This window comes from Excalfactoria chinensis, chromosome 2 (assembly GCF_039878825.1).
Source record: "Excalfactoria chinensis isolate bCotChi1 chromosome 2, bCotChi1.hap2, whole genome shotgun sequence".
Taxonomy (NCBI): Eukaryota; Metazoa; Chordata; class Aves; order Galliformes; family Phasianidae; genus Excalfactoria; species Excalfactoria chinensis.
Genome location: NC_092826.1, coordinates 1,771,051 through 1,787,747, shown reverse-complemented (window position 1 = coordinate 1,787,747; position 16,697 = coordinate 1,771,051). Strand labels below are relative to the sequence as shown.

The 16,697-nt window shown below is 38.7% G+C and overlaps 1 long non-coding RNA gene across 4 annotated transcripts in view; it reads left to right on the top strand.

The window, feature by feature from the left end:
• Positions 1-16,697, top strand: part of LOC140248728 (uncharacterized) — a 152,823-nt gene that overhangs the window by 40,679 nt on the left and 95,447 nt on the right. For 3 of the 4 annotated variants that reach the window (XR_011902879.1, XR_011902878.1, XR_011902880.1), the window contains exon 3: positions 12,961-13,122. This is a non-coding gene — a long non-coding RNA (uncharacterized lncRNA). The remainder of the gene's footprint in view (positions 1-12,960; positions 13,123-16,697) is intronic. The other variant, XR_011902881.1, reaches the window with a different exon arrangement.

The following is a 16,697-nucleotide window of genomic DNA, read 5'->3' as shown; positions in this document are numbered from 1 at the left end:
TCATAAAAACATCTCTTTGCCTTACTACTTTCATTGCTCCTTTTCCCAGGCTACTTACGAAATGGAGAGGACAAGCAGCTTAAGGAACTCAAAGCTCCAACATTCCAATAACAAAACTGCATCTCTGTGCATGTGCTGAAGCAGCAAGGGTGAACTGGGCATAGCAGTTAACCTTCACTCTGCGTTCTGGATCACAGTTAGGTGGGAGCAGAAAATAACCACTCACTTTTCTGCACTGATTTTGATTTTGCAGAGTATACTCGAGCATTCTGTTGCAGTATTCCCTCAGCCACTCATCTCTAGAGAATATACCGTAGAAATTGCAAAATATTTTAATCTTTTACATTTTATGAGGCAAGATGTGCGGGCCACTGTTTGAGACAGAATAATGCTCCAATGTACATATGGCCTGCCAAGATTTAGCCATGAATACCTCTGTGTATAAGAAGGGCTGTAACACCTGGATACAGCAAAATTCTCCCACTGTTAGCATTCCCTGGGCACACAGCCAAAGTATATCAGCCGTGTGCTGAGTGAATACTGAAACATTCCCAGTACATCCCACAGCATCACCAGTAATCTCATATCTGTTCTGTGTCGTGACAGTAAGTTTCTCAGTGTAGCTAACCTGATCTATAAACATTTCTACCAACTGAGAACACAGGTGCTGCAATGAAATATTTGACAACCTCTGCAGCACGTAAATTGATATTATAATTTCTTATAAAAATCTATGGAGTGTCAGAAAGAGGTTTTGGGATCACTTTAATTTTAATGTGTTTTGAAAAAAAAAATGGAGTCATTTCAAGGGACTAGAGGGCTTTCAGGCTTATTACATTAGACTGCAAAGACTGATCATCAGCACATAAAACTATTGTTAATTCAGAGTTCAGAAAGAAAAAAAAAAAAAAAGAGAGAAGAAAATTTAAAGTTAAAAATATCACTACAGCACTAGATGACATTGTTCCAATGAAAGTAAGTCTCGTTAAAGAAATCGGTTATGTTTTTGATGGGATTTCAAGTCTGGTTGATAAAGAAATTATACAGTGGTATAACCTACTTTGATTTCACTAGATCTAAACCACATGCCTCTCAGACTGGAGCTGCTGCCATAGAAAGAAACAGAAAGACTCATCCTACATCAATTAAAAGCTGTCTCAGTACGTCAGAAAGGTATTTTTGATGGAGAAAGAAGGATTTCTAGTGAATTGTAACTTTTTAACTGTAGTGTCCCTAAAAATAGGCATTGAGCCGCTATTATTAAGTACTTCCTCACTGAAACGTAAGTGCTTGTTGTTGGTGCTTTTTTGTTTGTTTAGTGAAAACTGGCATGAAGCTCATGAATAAGTAATAAAACTGGAAAATTACTATTACAAAGACAACACTGAGTGGTCAAAGTGCACTAAAAACAGCCAAGGGAAAGGCTTTTACCTCTGTAAGCTAAAGAATTTGATGTGATTAGGAAGGTGAGTCTGTCTTAAAAATCATGAAGATAGATAGATTGAGGAGCATGGTATTGGCATGGTAGTGATGGATTGACAGCTGGACTAGATGATCTTAGTTGTCTCTTCCAACCGTAATGATTCTATGATTCTATTTACTATGATTTCCTGGAGAAATCTTCCAATAAAAGCACTAAGGCGATCTTTAAAATGTTTTTAGTTGATTGTTTATTGAAGCCACATCTCTGGCACTAAGTTCAAGTTAGTTAAAGTTATACTTGACACAAGGTCGTGTTTCTAAAAAGTGGCAGTAATTATGTTTCAGGGTAACTTAACTGTGGAGATGGTGGACTCAACATTCGCTGCAGTGACTAAAGCAGAAATAAACAGAAGAGTTCAGTGGAAATAAGGATTTACAATTTATTGGCCTTTTTGATAAAGAGATTTTTTGTTGAAATAAGTAAAACTGTGCACATTCCCATGGAACAAGAAGTTCCCAGATCCCTGAAGTTGCTCAGCAAATCTGACACTCTTGTGCACTTCATTACTAGCTGGCAATTAGCAAGTCCATTAAATGCTAGTTAATGAGAATGCTAATTTCACTGAACAGCTGCAGGTGTCTCCCAGCACATCCATCTCTGGGGCAGATCCTCCAGCTGACTGCCCCAGGCTGGGAAATATCCATCTTCCCAAATCTCCAGCTCTGGGGCAGCTCCATCAGGGCCATCTGCTCTTGAGCTAGGGAGGGTGCAGTGGCCAGGATGCTTGGCTCTGAATAAATACTGCAAAATGTCAGCGTGCTGCCAGAAAAACAGCATTCATGGCTCTGAGAATTGATTGCTGACCAGTCCACCACAATCCAGCTACAGGTATGGTATAAACTCATGGGAGTATTTCCAGCAAAAGCTTCTCCAACCCAATGGGTTGGAATTTCCAGGTGAAAAAGAGGCACAAGAGGAACAGCAAGGTTAAACTTGCAGTCCTGACAAAGGAAATAGTTAATTCCTCTGCTGCTTTTTGCACAGCATGACCTGGTGTGCATGAGCTTTTGAGAGGGGAATTCAGCCATCTAGCGTCTGGTTTGCAAAGGCAATCGGGGCTTTAGTAATTGATAGTTTTCTTCCCAAAGCTTTCACACTCACAGATTGTAGATTTATTGAAGAAAGATTTGGGCTCAACCCAGCTCTCTCTGTGTGAAAGATTTATATAGCACTGGCAGCATATGGAACTGAAAGTACAGATAAACCTCTACACCTTTTGATGCTAATTCAAGCAGAACCTTCAAGTGTGGAAAGTTCAGCATCATTATTAATATAAAAACCTTTGAACGCAACAATACACCCCCAGCCCTGCACACCACACACCATTGTACTTACTTTACTTTTATTTCTTCTAATTACAAAGCATTACTCACAAGAATGACAGATTTTATTACTCACTATTATACAATTTCTTTATTCTCCAGTCCTAACAAAAAAGAAAGTACAGAAAAAGAAGTTATTTGAAAAAAGAAAAGAATACCCCTCATAACAAATGACTTAATCATAAGAAAGAATTTAGATGCCAAGGCATTGCTTTTTCTGAATTTGCCAGTTTGGTTAAAATTCCTGCCATGTTTGACTTGAGGCAATTCTGTAATTAGCTTTAAATTTGTCACTCTCGTGACTAATTCCTTTTAATTAGACTTAACAACATACCCCCCCAAAAAAAAGTCATCGTTTAAAATTAAGTCAAGTAATGTATTGATTGAATGAGGACTTAACAACATAAGTAGTCTTATAGAAAATGATTCTAACAAGAACAGTTTTAACTTCAGGCATTTTTCTTTTCCCGTCCTGAATCCTACTCTATTTTACATTTCATGTTATGGTCCTTACAGGTTTCCTATATATGCATGCACACAGGTGCACATATACGTTAAGCAATTATTTCATATAGACAGTCAAGACAAGTATGTGAACTGAAGTGTTTAACCATTCAGTAACAAAATGAGCCGTATTGAGGACATTCAGAAGAGAAATGACTTCTTTATCCCAATGATTTTTGTCCATGTTTTAAGTGTGCCTACACCAGCAAGGCAAGAGTTGGGTATGTCTTGATAATGATGGAGCTTCACCTCCAGACTGCCTGGAGGAGCAGCTGATGGAACTGGGATTGTTTATTCTGGAGAAAAGGAGGCTCGTGAGAGTCCTTTTTGCTCTCCACAACTACCTGAAGGGAGGTTGTGGTGAGATGGGGGTCAGTCTGTTCTCCTGGGTAACAGGGATAGGCCCAGAGGGACTGACCACAAGTTGCACCAAGGAGGATGCAGGTTGGATGTTAGTAAAAATTTCTTCTCCAAAAGAGTGTTCAGGCACTGGAATGGGCTGTCCAGGGAGGTGGTTGAGTCATCACCCCTGAAGCTGTTCAAGAAACATTTAGATGTCATACTAAGAGGCAGGGTTCAGTGGGGAAATATTGGTAGGGGGATGGATGGTTGGACTAGATGTTCTTGGAGGTCTTTTCAACCTTGGTAATTCCATGATTCTGCAATTTTTATATGCCTGCCAGATCTTTGTTGAATAGAATTGTCTGAAGAACACTTCTTTGGGTGTGTTAAGATCAGAGCTCAATCTTTGGGCATCTCTGTCTAGTCTACATTTAAAGTTTCTCTCTTATAAACAATAATTGCCTTTGGAATAAATGAGTTTCCTGAAATAGTAATTTTGACCCAGGTCTTTTCAATACATCATTGAATTTTGTTGATGCATGATTGCATGATGGTCATGCAGTGAGCTACAGCATTGTGTTGCCATTATACAGTTACCCACTTTTACTTGAAAAGACTTCTTCTGGAATCTTCTTCTCTTGTTCTACTGGCCATATACAAGCCTAGGAGTACTTAATCTTACAACACTGTCACTTAAGATAGTCTGAGGAAAATACATGGATCCTATAAAGATTTTGCAGATTAAAGCTATCCTTCAATATCTATGGTGCATAGGTCCTTCCCAGGCAAACTAGCCTTGAGGGAAGACTGCTGAGCCTCCAACAATTTTTTATAAGCAATTGATCTGCTCTAATAAGATTAGTTCTTCAGATAACCCATGACTCCCAGAAAATGATTGTACGAGTGTTTTTCTGGAAAGTTCCATACACAGGCAGTATCAAGAATGTTTTCAGTGTCTGCTAGAAGGGTGTTTTTCTAAAGTGATGGTAAGAGAGTATTAATGAAGATATTTTGAAGCCAATGCGAGTCAGATCTGTGATGCTCTAGTGAGGTACATAATCCTTTGAAAGTGAATCCAAACAGCTAAGAAGTCATCTTCTACACAGTGATTAATTCCCTCTGGTGCAGAACAATATCCAGAGATTATCTTGCACTCAACCTCTGCATCTCCAGGTAGAGTGGAGAGTACATAGAGATATGATTGGGCTAGATGTTCTTAGTACTCTTTTCCAACATTAAAGATGCTACGATTCTGTGATACTGTGTCACACTACTCAAAAAAGTTGGGGATGCAGTGACAGTCATTGATCTCTCCTTTCATAAATGCACATTTTTCTTAATCAATCCACATTTGGGAACAGTCAAATGAGAACAGGATCCCCATAGGGAGGGTGTTGAGATGCGGCTAGTTCTCTCAGGTGTCATAATAATCATAGAATCATAGAATCATTAATGTTGGAATGACCTCTAAGATCATCTAGTCCAACTGTCTACCCATCACCACTGTGTCCACTTAAAGAATCACTGCAAATTGTCTGAGAGTTTCTTTCCTGAGATAATCCACAGCCAGAAAGGAAAAAACAAACATCTTATGCAGCAGGAGTTCATGGAAGCAGTAGCAATTCTCCACCAGCAAAGCAGACTGTTCCCACAGCACTCTGTGCCATGCAAAGGATGTGTAGAGACTCCAACATAAAATTTGTGATATATCTCAATCTATTTTTCTTCCTTGGAAGAAGATAGCTAACAGATATCTGCCAATGGTCCTCATTATCAACATGCCCATATTAGTTTCATGTAACAGTAAACAGAAACAAAACAGAAACAGTCACCTTTGGCATCTATTTGCATCCCACCTGCTCTGTCAGTAAGACAAAATAACAGTACAAAATGGGAGCCTAACAATTATTTATTTCACCCAGTTATTTGCATCATCTTTATTCCTTTGGTGACTGGGTCCAGATTTTGGAGCTAAAGGTGAATGAACTGCACTGGAAATAGTTTCATAGTAATGGAGCCCCTCCTAGGGAAAATGCTTTTGTGAAAGACAAATTCTGTCACTGCATGAAGGTTCCTGTTCCTTCAAATACTTTCATTTCTTTCTCTTTAGTCTATTTTCCTGATATACCATCTTGTTGTAAATCTGTCTGCATCATTCCCCTCATTCCCCTCCCACAACCTAAAAAGTAGTACATCCTCTAGCCAAGCCCAACTACATTTGATGGAATAGTAGAAGTCCACTTCCATGGGCTACGTGCACATTGCTTTTTTCACACTTATAGTATTCCTTTCATGATCTTATATAAAAACAGCATGGTAAGTCTTGCATTCCTATCATCCATTCAGTAGAAGAATCAAAAATAATCCTTAAAAGTTGCATGTGAGTTACTTATGAACATTGGCTTGCTAGACCTGAGATGTTCAAAGAGAGTTTCAATACTGGCAAAGAGCAAATGCTGACTTGTGAGTTTTGCCCATACCTCTGGAGAGAGAATCAATCACAGTGTAAGGTCACCTTCAAGCCATCAGTTGTTACAAAATAAGCCTTGCACCATAGTGTTTACTCCACTTAAGCATAGCACTTTGCAGCTCATTAAATCTGAACCATCATCTTTTGAAGTCTGATTCAGTCAGATTAAGTCTGATTGTGCTCATGAATTTCTGTCAAAGATCAGAGTCCAGTAAATTAGGGCATGTGGAAGAAGAACAAAGAAGACAACCTCATCCTTAGCTTTTTATCTCTGCAATGGTAGATCAGGAATATCAGTGTTGTATCAGTGACAGCTTGTACATATTTCCTAAGCATGCAGGGGTTGACTTGAACTTGAGATCAGGCTACTGTGATCTTGATTGCTCCTTTTTCCCTGTTCAGCTCACCTGGTTGTTAGGACAAATTCAGAGGACGTAGTACAAGAGAGAAGTCTAGTGTCTGCTCAGAGAATGGTAGAGGTATCAGTCCCTCAATCCTTCCTTGTCTCAAATGGTTTTTTTGGATGGTTTCTTTTTTTTAGTCCACTCTTAAGAATAATCGATAAAATAATAATAATAATTTAATGTGTACTTTTTTCTTTCTGTCTTTTCCTTCTTAGTCCTCCCCGAAAGGAAAGATTGTCTATCCTCTGTACTGACAGATAATCATTCTTATAAGGAAAAACAATGTGTAATCAGTTAAAAATACAAAGAATTTTTGCCTGAAATTTGCCTGGAGAAGCTGCTTGCTTATTTGCTTGAATACTTGATTACTTGAGTACAGTCCTTCCAAGACAGGCATAATTGCCAGTCAGGGAAATGACTTCCCATCCTTGGCCAGATGATCAGCGCTTTTGCCCTGACAGCATGCTTCTGCCAGTGGCAGGGTTGGCAGCCTCCAAAGCACGAGTAAAATCAACCCCTTTGCAAAATTTGTGGGTTTCCTTATCCACAGCATGACATTTCTTCTGCATACCAATTGAAGTAGCAGGCATACTGGTAGTTTCTTTTTCTCAGCTAGTATAGGTGCTGAGTTATATTTATTCACAGACATAGAATCATAGAATTATAGAATCTTTTGAATGTATAGAATCATGGAATCATTTGAGTTGGAAGGGACTCTTAAAGGCTATCTAACCCAACTCCCCTGGAATGAACAGGGACATCTACAGTTTGATCAGGATGCTCAGAGCTCTGTTTAACCTGGTGTTGAGTGTCTCCAAAGACAGGGCGTCCATTACCAGCCTGGGCAACCTGTTCCAGTGCTTCACTATCCTTATTGTAAAAAGTTGTCTTTTTTTTTTCATATATTTTCATATATTCAAATCTCTAAATCTCCTCTCTTTTAGTTTGAAACCATTTCCATTTGTCCCACAACAACAGACCCTGATAAAACATCTATTCCCTTCCTTCTTATAGCCCCCCTTTAGATATCAAAAGGCTGCTAACAGCTCTTCTAAGAGCCTTCTCTTCTCCAGACTGAAAACCCCCATCTCTCTAAGGCTGTCCTTATGGGTGATGTGTTCAATCCCTTGGATCATTTCTGTGGCCCCCTTAAGATGCATTCCAACAGATCCATGTCTCTTCTGTGCTGAGGACTGCACATCCAGATGCATTACTCCAGGTGAGTTCTGACCGGTGCAGAGTAGAGGGGCAGGATTAACTCCCTTGCACTACTGGCCTTACTTCTTTTGATGCAGCCTTAGATATGGCTGGCTTTCCCCCATTTCCCACTTCCAAACCATCTTCTCAAGGGCTGTGTGGAGAGAAGTTGCAGGTGAAGACTGAGGCAAAAAAGTTTTTGAGTACCTTAGCCTTCTCCTTTTCTGTTGTTATCAGCCTGCCTGTATTGTTCACTAGGGAGGAAATGACCTCTCAGACTCTCCTTTTAGTTTACATACCTGTATCTTATTCTTCTCTGCACCCCTTCCAAGTCCAGCTCCAACTGGACTTTGGACTTCCTGACTCTTTTCATTTTTCCCCAGTTTCCTGTCTCCTATTCCTAACCTTTCTAAGCATTTTGTCTCAAAAACATCTCATGAGGAAGTTAGTCTACTGCAGACAGAAAATAATGCCATGTGAGAAGAAAACACAGCATCCTGAAAAACAAAACACTAATCCACCAAAGAACAATTCCTTCCAGAAGCGAATGATTATTAAAAGGACATGTCGAAGAAACCCCTACAAAAACCATCCTCCTACTCAAACAGCAAGAGCAATTAGTAAAACTGCAGTGTATTCATCAGAGAGAAAGGAAAACACTGTAAGGTTTCATTTGCTGATCTTCAAGCATAGGGATGCTGGGCATGATGCAAGAGTAGCCAGAAGAAATATGAGCATTTATGTGCAAAAAGACAGCAGGAGATGAGAAGGTAGCTCCTCTGATGGATTTTCTGATTGCACTGAGACACCCAAAATGTTGAGTGCTATTTTTATTATTTTGCCCACTATCTTGTCCGGAGATTTAGTGGATACCATTTACAGAGATGATAGGATATTTAATTTCCAGAGGTTTCTTTTGACTGACTCTTTTCTTCTTTTAACTTCAGCTTATATCTAATCTTGACCAACAATAGCAGTATATAGCAGAGCTCTTTCTATAATCTGCTCAGTGAAAAAATAAAAGTCCCCAATAATGAGCCCTAGAAAGTATTAAAGAATCTCAGTTATTCTCCAGTGAAATTTATACCTCTTGAAGCCTTAAGACAATGGCTGAAGGCTATAAGGCACTTCAACAAATTTTCTTCTAACCTTTTTTCCTCACATAATAATCTTACGCAACTCTTGTGCACACATATGCTACAAGAATAACCATGTGCCCAATCATCACCTGCATCTGACAAGGAGGCACAATTTGCTAGTTTAATAATTTCTTCACCTGCAAAAACTATTTTTGAGTGAGTACAACCTTCAGCAGATATCAGAGGGGCCATGAAAGTCTTTTGTGTTGAGTCAAAACTGCACTGGAAATCAATACGCTGCTGTTCGCTGAATATCAGAACTTTAAATAGCGTGTAGAAAACATCAAGGAAAATTAAGAGAAGGCTGACGTTAAAAACTGTGTATATACATTAATGAAGAACATCTGTTTGTCCAATCATTTGCAAACGAGGAAGAAAAGACAGTTAAAAAGAATGGAAAAAAGGGAAGGAAGGGGGGAGGGGGAGAGGTAAGGAAGGTGAGTGGGAAGGAAAAGGAAGGGAAAAGAAGGGAAAGAAATTATTTTTGTATTTATTTTAATGTTGATAGACAGGAGAAACACATGAATATGACATGATTTTTTCCATGGTTATATACTGATGGTTAGTGGGAAAACTATCACCCTAAAATTTTCTAAGAACCAATATGAAGTTGGAGTCTTTTTCTTCACTTGTCTCTAGTTCTCCATTCCAAGATGGATTTGTCTGAATGAATTACAGATCTAGCTAACACATTACCACCTGACTCCCTAATCTGCTTCTACATTTTGAAGAAATAGATTCTTCTAGAAGTTTGCATGCATCTAAGAGCTGAGAAAAAAAAATCTTCCTTTTCCCCTCATTTCCAATTCAGTGGGGATCTGACATGAAATCTCCAGAAGCTTAATGACTGTGTCTGCCAAGAGGAAAAGCAGAACATGGTTAGCAACAGAATTTTATGTGTTCAGCTAACAATCACTTAAATCGAGCATTTCCTATGCTTAACTTTTGTAGGGGAAGGATGTCTCAGCCAGCCCTAGCTTCCAGTGATACCACTTCAAGTCTCAGGACTGTTAATAACACAGTGGCTTGGATAGATCAGGCATAGGTGAGTCTGAGGACAAAATCTAATTCCAGTATCCCAGCAAACATACTGAACTCATCTGTATTCCTTACCCCTAAGCTACAAACAGCTGCTATCCTCTAGCAAGAACATGAGGTGTGCAATAGTGTAGACTTGCCTCTCCAAGAAGAGACACATTAATGTCTATTAATCCCGATGCCTAGGAACTATAGGGCAGGCCTCTTCTCCCCGGTGACAGGATGAAAAGTAATGGCCTTATGCACTGGGACAGGCTGCCCAGCAAGGTGGTGGAATCAGTGACCCTGGAGGTTCAAGTAATGTGGGAATGTGGAACTTGGGAAGTAGTTTAGTGGGCATGGTGAGGATTAGTTGATGGTTGAGCTTGATGATCATTGTGATCTTTAATGATGTTATGACTGAAAGGGACAGTAGCATGCTTTTCCTTACTGGAGATGAAGGTGAATGCAGATAAACTATAGGTGAAAGGATGGGAGGATGAGGCAGTCATGACAGTCATAGTGCTGCTTCATGCTGATTGCAAGACTGATGCCTCTAATAATTATTCTACCCTAAAGACTCTGATGTGTGAGCTGTCACCAATTGCAAATGCCACATGTGTTTTTCGTTCTTTTCAGTTTTATCATTGAAATAGTGATGCTGGAGCATAACAGAGCAAGACAGAGATACCCTGGGATGGGAAAAAAGAAAAATCTAATCCAATCTTCTCTTTTCAACCCTTTAAGCTGATGGAAATAGCTGGAGATGGAGATCCTGAGGGCTGCTTTCATTAGGAGGGAAAATACAGCATCTTAGCATCATGTTAAGATCCCACACTTCTCAGTGAGGAATGCCTTATTTTGTGGTGGCTTAAACCATCTCTATCACTATGGAGATTTAATAGTCTTGTTTCTCAGGTGCCCTATAGATTTGCAGCAAGTTGATGTGTTACAAAAAAAGATTAAGATATTCCAAACATATTATTAATGATATCAGTATTTAATGAGAACTACCTGCTTAGCTGAGTGAACCTCCCTACTGCCTCTCTGATTGCATAATTTAGGTTTATTTCTGAATTACTGTAAAATGTCGTGTACTTACGTAACTTGAATGCTATTACTCTCTTCACTCCATCTTTTTTGGTATCTCAGTAAAAAAAAAAAGAAGAAGTTGAAAAGTATATTTCTTGAAACCATCCCCAGCCAAACTCTGAGAAAATGTGTTTGCTTAAGCCTGGGTTCGGAAACTCGGTATCATGTGATACCAAAGTGAGAAAACTATCCTAATTTGTTCCTTTTCCTTCAAGATACTTCAATTTAAATTACTGCTATATGTTTAATAAAACACGCTGTTGGTTTCGGCTGGATCCCTTGATTCCATTTTCCAGCAGAAAAAAAAAGAAAAAAGAAAAAAAAAAAAGAAAAAAAAAAACGAGCTATTTTTTAAATATCATTTTATCTTCTGGATTCATAATGAGTCTTATTTTGTCAGCAAAGTAGAAGAAGCAAGCACAGTTTGCAGATGGCATAATTTGAGGAATGCCTCTCAATTCCTCCCCCAGCTTGTAAAATCTCAGCAGCAGACTGTCCCACTCCTACTCTTGGATTTCAAGAAGCTTTAGTCTTATTGTTACTCTTGCTAACAGAAAACACTGGAATAGATTTTTTTCTTATATCACTGAAAAGAGTGAATTGCATCCAAATGTAAACATTTAGATAGTTCACACTCATTTCAGTGACATTTTCCATTTTGTTATGAAAAACATTTCCACTAGCAGGGTAATGAAGATTTTTGCAGCTTATTTTACTTTTAAATAGCTGTACCTTTTCTCTTCTTTTGGAGAGCCCGGTTTTCTCACTTTTAACTTCATGCAACCTGTCTTTTTGCAATGGAAATTTAAGAAAAAGGGAGTGAGATGAAAGTGGATTTTATTACATTTTGCCAATGCTGCTTCCTTCACTTTTATTCTTGTCCTTTTTTTTCAAGTGGAAGGACAAGCTGTAATTAAAAATTTAAGGCAATGTTAGTATAAGTGTGAATGAAACATTTCCCTTATTTTCCCCCCTTAAAAAGCTAAACCATTTCAATTAGTTGCTCCAGAAACAGTGTTTTTCTGTTTGCTTATCCATTCCTGAAGCGTAAAGGCAACCAAACTTACACTATTCATCATCACCTGGCATGTGTGTTTTCTTTCTTGTGTTCCATTTTGTCTTTCACCATTCGTGTGTTTTTCCTTAAGAACTTACACAGTCAGCAGATAATTTCAACATAACTTGTCAAGGTGGAAAATTTCTTAAAATTCTGCTAACTTCCAATAAAATATATGACTCAAAGAAATGACAAAAGAGACGTGGAATGTGTTGGATGTTAGGAAAAGTTTCCTCTCAGAAAGAGTGGTAATGCACTGGAACAGGCTGCCAGGGAGATGGTAGAGTCACTGCCCACAGAGGTGTTCAGTAAATGTGTCACTGAGGGACAAGGTTTAGTAGGCATGGTGGCAATGGGTTGATGGCTGAACTAAATGACCTTAGTCATAGTGACCAGTGGCATTTGGGGCATAATAACTGCTCTATATCTGCACTGGGAGAGAAAAATCAATGTCCTGTGATTTGCTGGCTTACACTGCAGAGGTTGTCAGTATGAGGACAAGGGGAAATGGTTTAAAATTAATATGGAGGATATTTGGACTAAATGTAAGTAAAACATTTTTTGCACTAAGGGTGGTGAGGCACTGGAATAGGTTGCCCAGAGTGGATGCTCTGTCCCTGGAGATATTCAAGATCAGGCTGGATGGGGCTCTGAGTAACCTGACTGAGCTGTAGTTGTCCCTATTCATTAAAGGGGAGTTGAACCAGATGACTTTTAACTGTCCCTTCCAACTCAAATGATTCTGTGATTCTATGAAACTCAACTCTGGGCTAGGTGCTGCCATTGCAACTGTTAAGTTTCACTCCATTCAGAGATAATGCAGAAAGCAATTCCTAGAGATAACTTTGACTTCAAGAGCTCGTGCTTTCTAGCAAAACATCTAAACAAACCACCCCTTGATGACTCATGCATTTCTCTAATTGTGTCTTCCAGCTATTCCTTTGATGTTCTGTTCCATAAGTGAAGGTGAAGGGAAGAAATTCAGTCCCTTCCCTCCGTCTGACTCATCATGGTGGAGAAGTTCTGACATCAGAGTCCAGCCCCCCGGAAACAAAGCGCTGCCGGAGATGGAGTTTGCCTTTAAAAGTGAGTCAGGTGGGTGTAGGAGGCATGTGATTGTTAAAACATAATAAGCAAGCCACTCCCAATTAGTAGGTAGCCCACTCTGTAGTCAGCTGTGATAGGAGCAGAGAAACAGGAAACTTGATGTCAGAGAGGCGATGCAGCAGGAATGTTTTTTTTCTACCTGGGTACGTAAAGAGCTTAATTAAACTCGAAGTTCCTCTTCTGTTGTATTATCATATGAATGAGATGTAAAGAGAAAATTATGAGGATGAGCTGGCTTCAGAATGAGAACTACTTCAGCTGTTCATCTACACTGACAGACGTTCAGGGAAGGGTGAAGGTGAAGAGAGAAGATCGTGACAAATCCTCCAGTTACTTCTAGATCTGTCCTAAGTGACGTGCAGTGATAGACCAAGGGGGAATGGCTTTAATCTAAAAGAGGGGAAATTTAGTTTAGATGTTAGGTAGAAATTCTTTACTCAGTGTGGTGAGACGCTGGCACAGATTGTCCAGAGAAATTGTGGACACACCATCCTTAGAGGCATTCAAAGCTGGGTTGGATGGGGACATGGGCATCCTGATTTGATGGTTGAGAACCTTGTCCATGAAAGGCTGTTGGAACTAGAAGATCTATAACGTCCCTTCCAAACCAAGCCATTCTGTGATCTGGAGTCATAGGAACCTGCCCATTGGGCTTCTGTGTATTACTGTGCTCTGGACAGTCTCAGTGTTGTCATGTCATCTTACAGAAAGAATTCGCTCACACTCTTCCATCTGTATACTGCAGGTATAAGCAGTTAAGCAATATAAGCAATTAAAAACCTGAGAACTAAAACAAAAAACAGTGTGGAAAAAAAACCCTTCTCTATCAGCATTATTGAAGGAAAAGAGATCTAAACTTTTTCTTTTTTTTACTCAGAACGAAGTGCTCAGAATGTCTTCACATGTTACTTAATCTGTGAGAAGATTGACCGTTTATTTTATGAGAAGGTCATTTTTTTTTAGATAAAAAAACATGTTGTTTTGAAATTAATGGTGAAAAAGTTTAGCTTAGGAAATGTCAAAACAAAGGAGTTTGGTATTTTCCAAATGAAACATTTCAGTTATAAAATATCAAAGGGAGATGCACTGACATTTAAAAAATTATTACCACGTTAATGTTCTGCAATTTTTGGCTAAAACTCTGAATTCAGTCTAATTCTGGAAAGATATTATTTCAACTTTAAAAATTAATTTATTTTTAGAAATAAAAATTTTCCATCTGAATAAATTTGCAATCAGTTTAATTTTAATGAGTATGTACCCGAGATCTGATATGCTGGTATTCAATCCAGGGCCAAAATGACCTGTAGCATTCAAGTTTGCTCTGCAGTTACGAAGACGTACAGACCATCATCAATCCAACTTTATTTTCCGCAATAACACCATTACTTTCTGATATATTTCCTTTAAAAAAGGTCAATTCAATGCCAAAATATTACCTGGACTAGAGATTTGATGGAATTACCATACGGAATTTTGACCAAGGAGTATAATCTATCCTTACAGATGGCCACCATTCATAAGACAGAAATAAATAAACTAATTCACTTCTACTAAAGATGCTATACTGAGCAGCTCACACTCTATTGATAGTCTTGGGGATTACAGGATGGTGAGGGTAACTCTGTTGCAAACAAGTGGAATCTATTATCAAGAATAGGACCACTAGGTATATAGTAAACACGGACTACTATGGTAAGAGTCCACTGGTGATCCAGTGGGAAAGATAGTCTTAGACTTCCAAAAGCCTTCAGGTAAAAAGTCATTAAAAATACAAGATGACACAAGCCTGGAGAATATCTTCTTTCATGGACTGATATCTTTTTAATGGAAAATTAGGGCTGAATTATCAGTTTGTAGTATACAGAAGGTTGAAGTGAAATGCCATGGTGATGATTTCCAGAGGGATCACACAGAAATGCATGAGTCAGCATCTGTGTAAATAAATGTTACGTGTTCAGGCAAAATAAACCAACCATACCATACCTACATGTGATGTGGTTTAGTGCTATGTGACGAGTTGCTGGTTGGACTAGATGATTTTAATGGTCATTATCAGCATTAATGATTCTATGGTTCTATGTTGGTGCATTCAAAATTATCAGTTAACATGCAGGAATATCACTGAGGTTGACTGGAAATTCTTTGAATTCTTTGGCTTAATGTTCCACAGCAGCTAAAAATGTCAACAAATTTCTTGACGTTGTCAAGAATGGCTTTGAAAACAAGACAGAGGGAATCATTTTGTTGTTACACAGAACTTCAGTACATTCACTTATCAATTAATCTGTGAGGCTTTGGTCTCTGCCTCTTCAGAAAACACTGGTGAAGGTAAGGGAAGATCCAGATAAGACCAAACAGGTTAACCAAGAGCGTGGTGTAAGTATATGGTTTGTGAAATCATGGAATTGACACATCAAATATGAAGAGTTTGCCAACAAATTAGAGGATGCGAAAGCAAGCCAGCACACTTGTTGATCCAACAGACAGAATATGGGACTCACTGCTGTGTGAGGTGATGATGGAGTCAGATGAGAAAGTTGAAAAGGAATTAAATTCAAGGGCAACAGTTCCTCAAAGCAGATACCAAAATAAATAAATATGTAAGTGGAATCAACAGAGATGTCCCCTCAAATATCTCAGATAGAACAGCTGTGAAAGCAAGGGCAGGACCAGAGAAGTGGACTACAGAAAGTGAAGAAGCTTCTTCACCTCCCCTAAATGACACCTCCTAATTCCACTTCGGCAAGGGAATTCTTTGCTAGATGAAATAGAGATCTGACCCCATCACTCATTTCTTCCATCCTTGTGTGAGTACTAGGCAACAGTAAGACATGCAGATTGTGTACTTAACTACTAGCAAGCACAGTCTACTGAGGTTTGATGTCAAGATTTCCTTTTACCCATTTGAATACAGCTTATTTTAAAAACATGCTTTTGTCTGAGTGCTTCAGTGACCCAATTACAACAATGAAAATGTTATAAACACATGAGTAACAAGTATATTCAATTATTCTCCATGGTTATAAGCAGCTAGTTTGACTCAGGAGCCATTCGCAAAATATGCATTAAGCCTTCTATTAATCACTGCTACTTGAGGTAAATTAATTATAAATACCAGAATAAATGACCTAGATTCAAGTGGCTTTGCACTGATTTTATAGTTTGTGAGACACAATGGATTCATTAATCCACTTGAAAAGTTTATGGATTATCTGTAATGGGAACATTCTGAAAAATTTCAGCTTTGATTGATACCATAGGAACCCAGATCTTGGGAACATCTAACATACATTCTTCTGTAGCTCTACATGGACTGGATTTCATCTAAGACCCAGCTCAGATAGATCTTAGCTTGGGACCTATGACAGATGGTGCTTGTATGAAACTATCAACGTGTGTTCACAGATTAACTGGGTTCAGTTCACATTTTCTCAGTTCAGTCTGAAAAAGAAACTAAAATAAAGCAGGTCAGATTTCACTCTGAATAAGGTCGTGTCCACCTGCTTGTTCAATATATTTAAAAAATTTTTATGTCACACTTCCATATGAATTCCTGATGA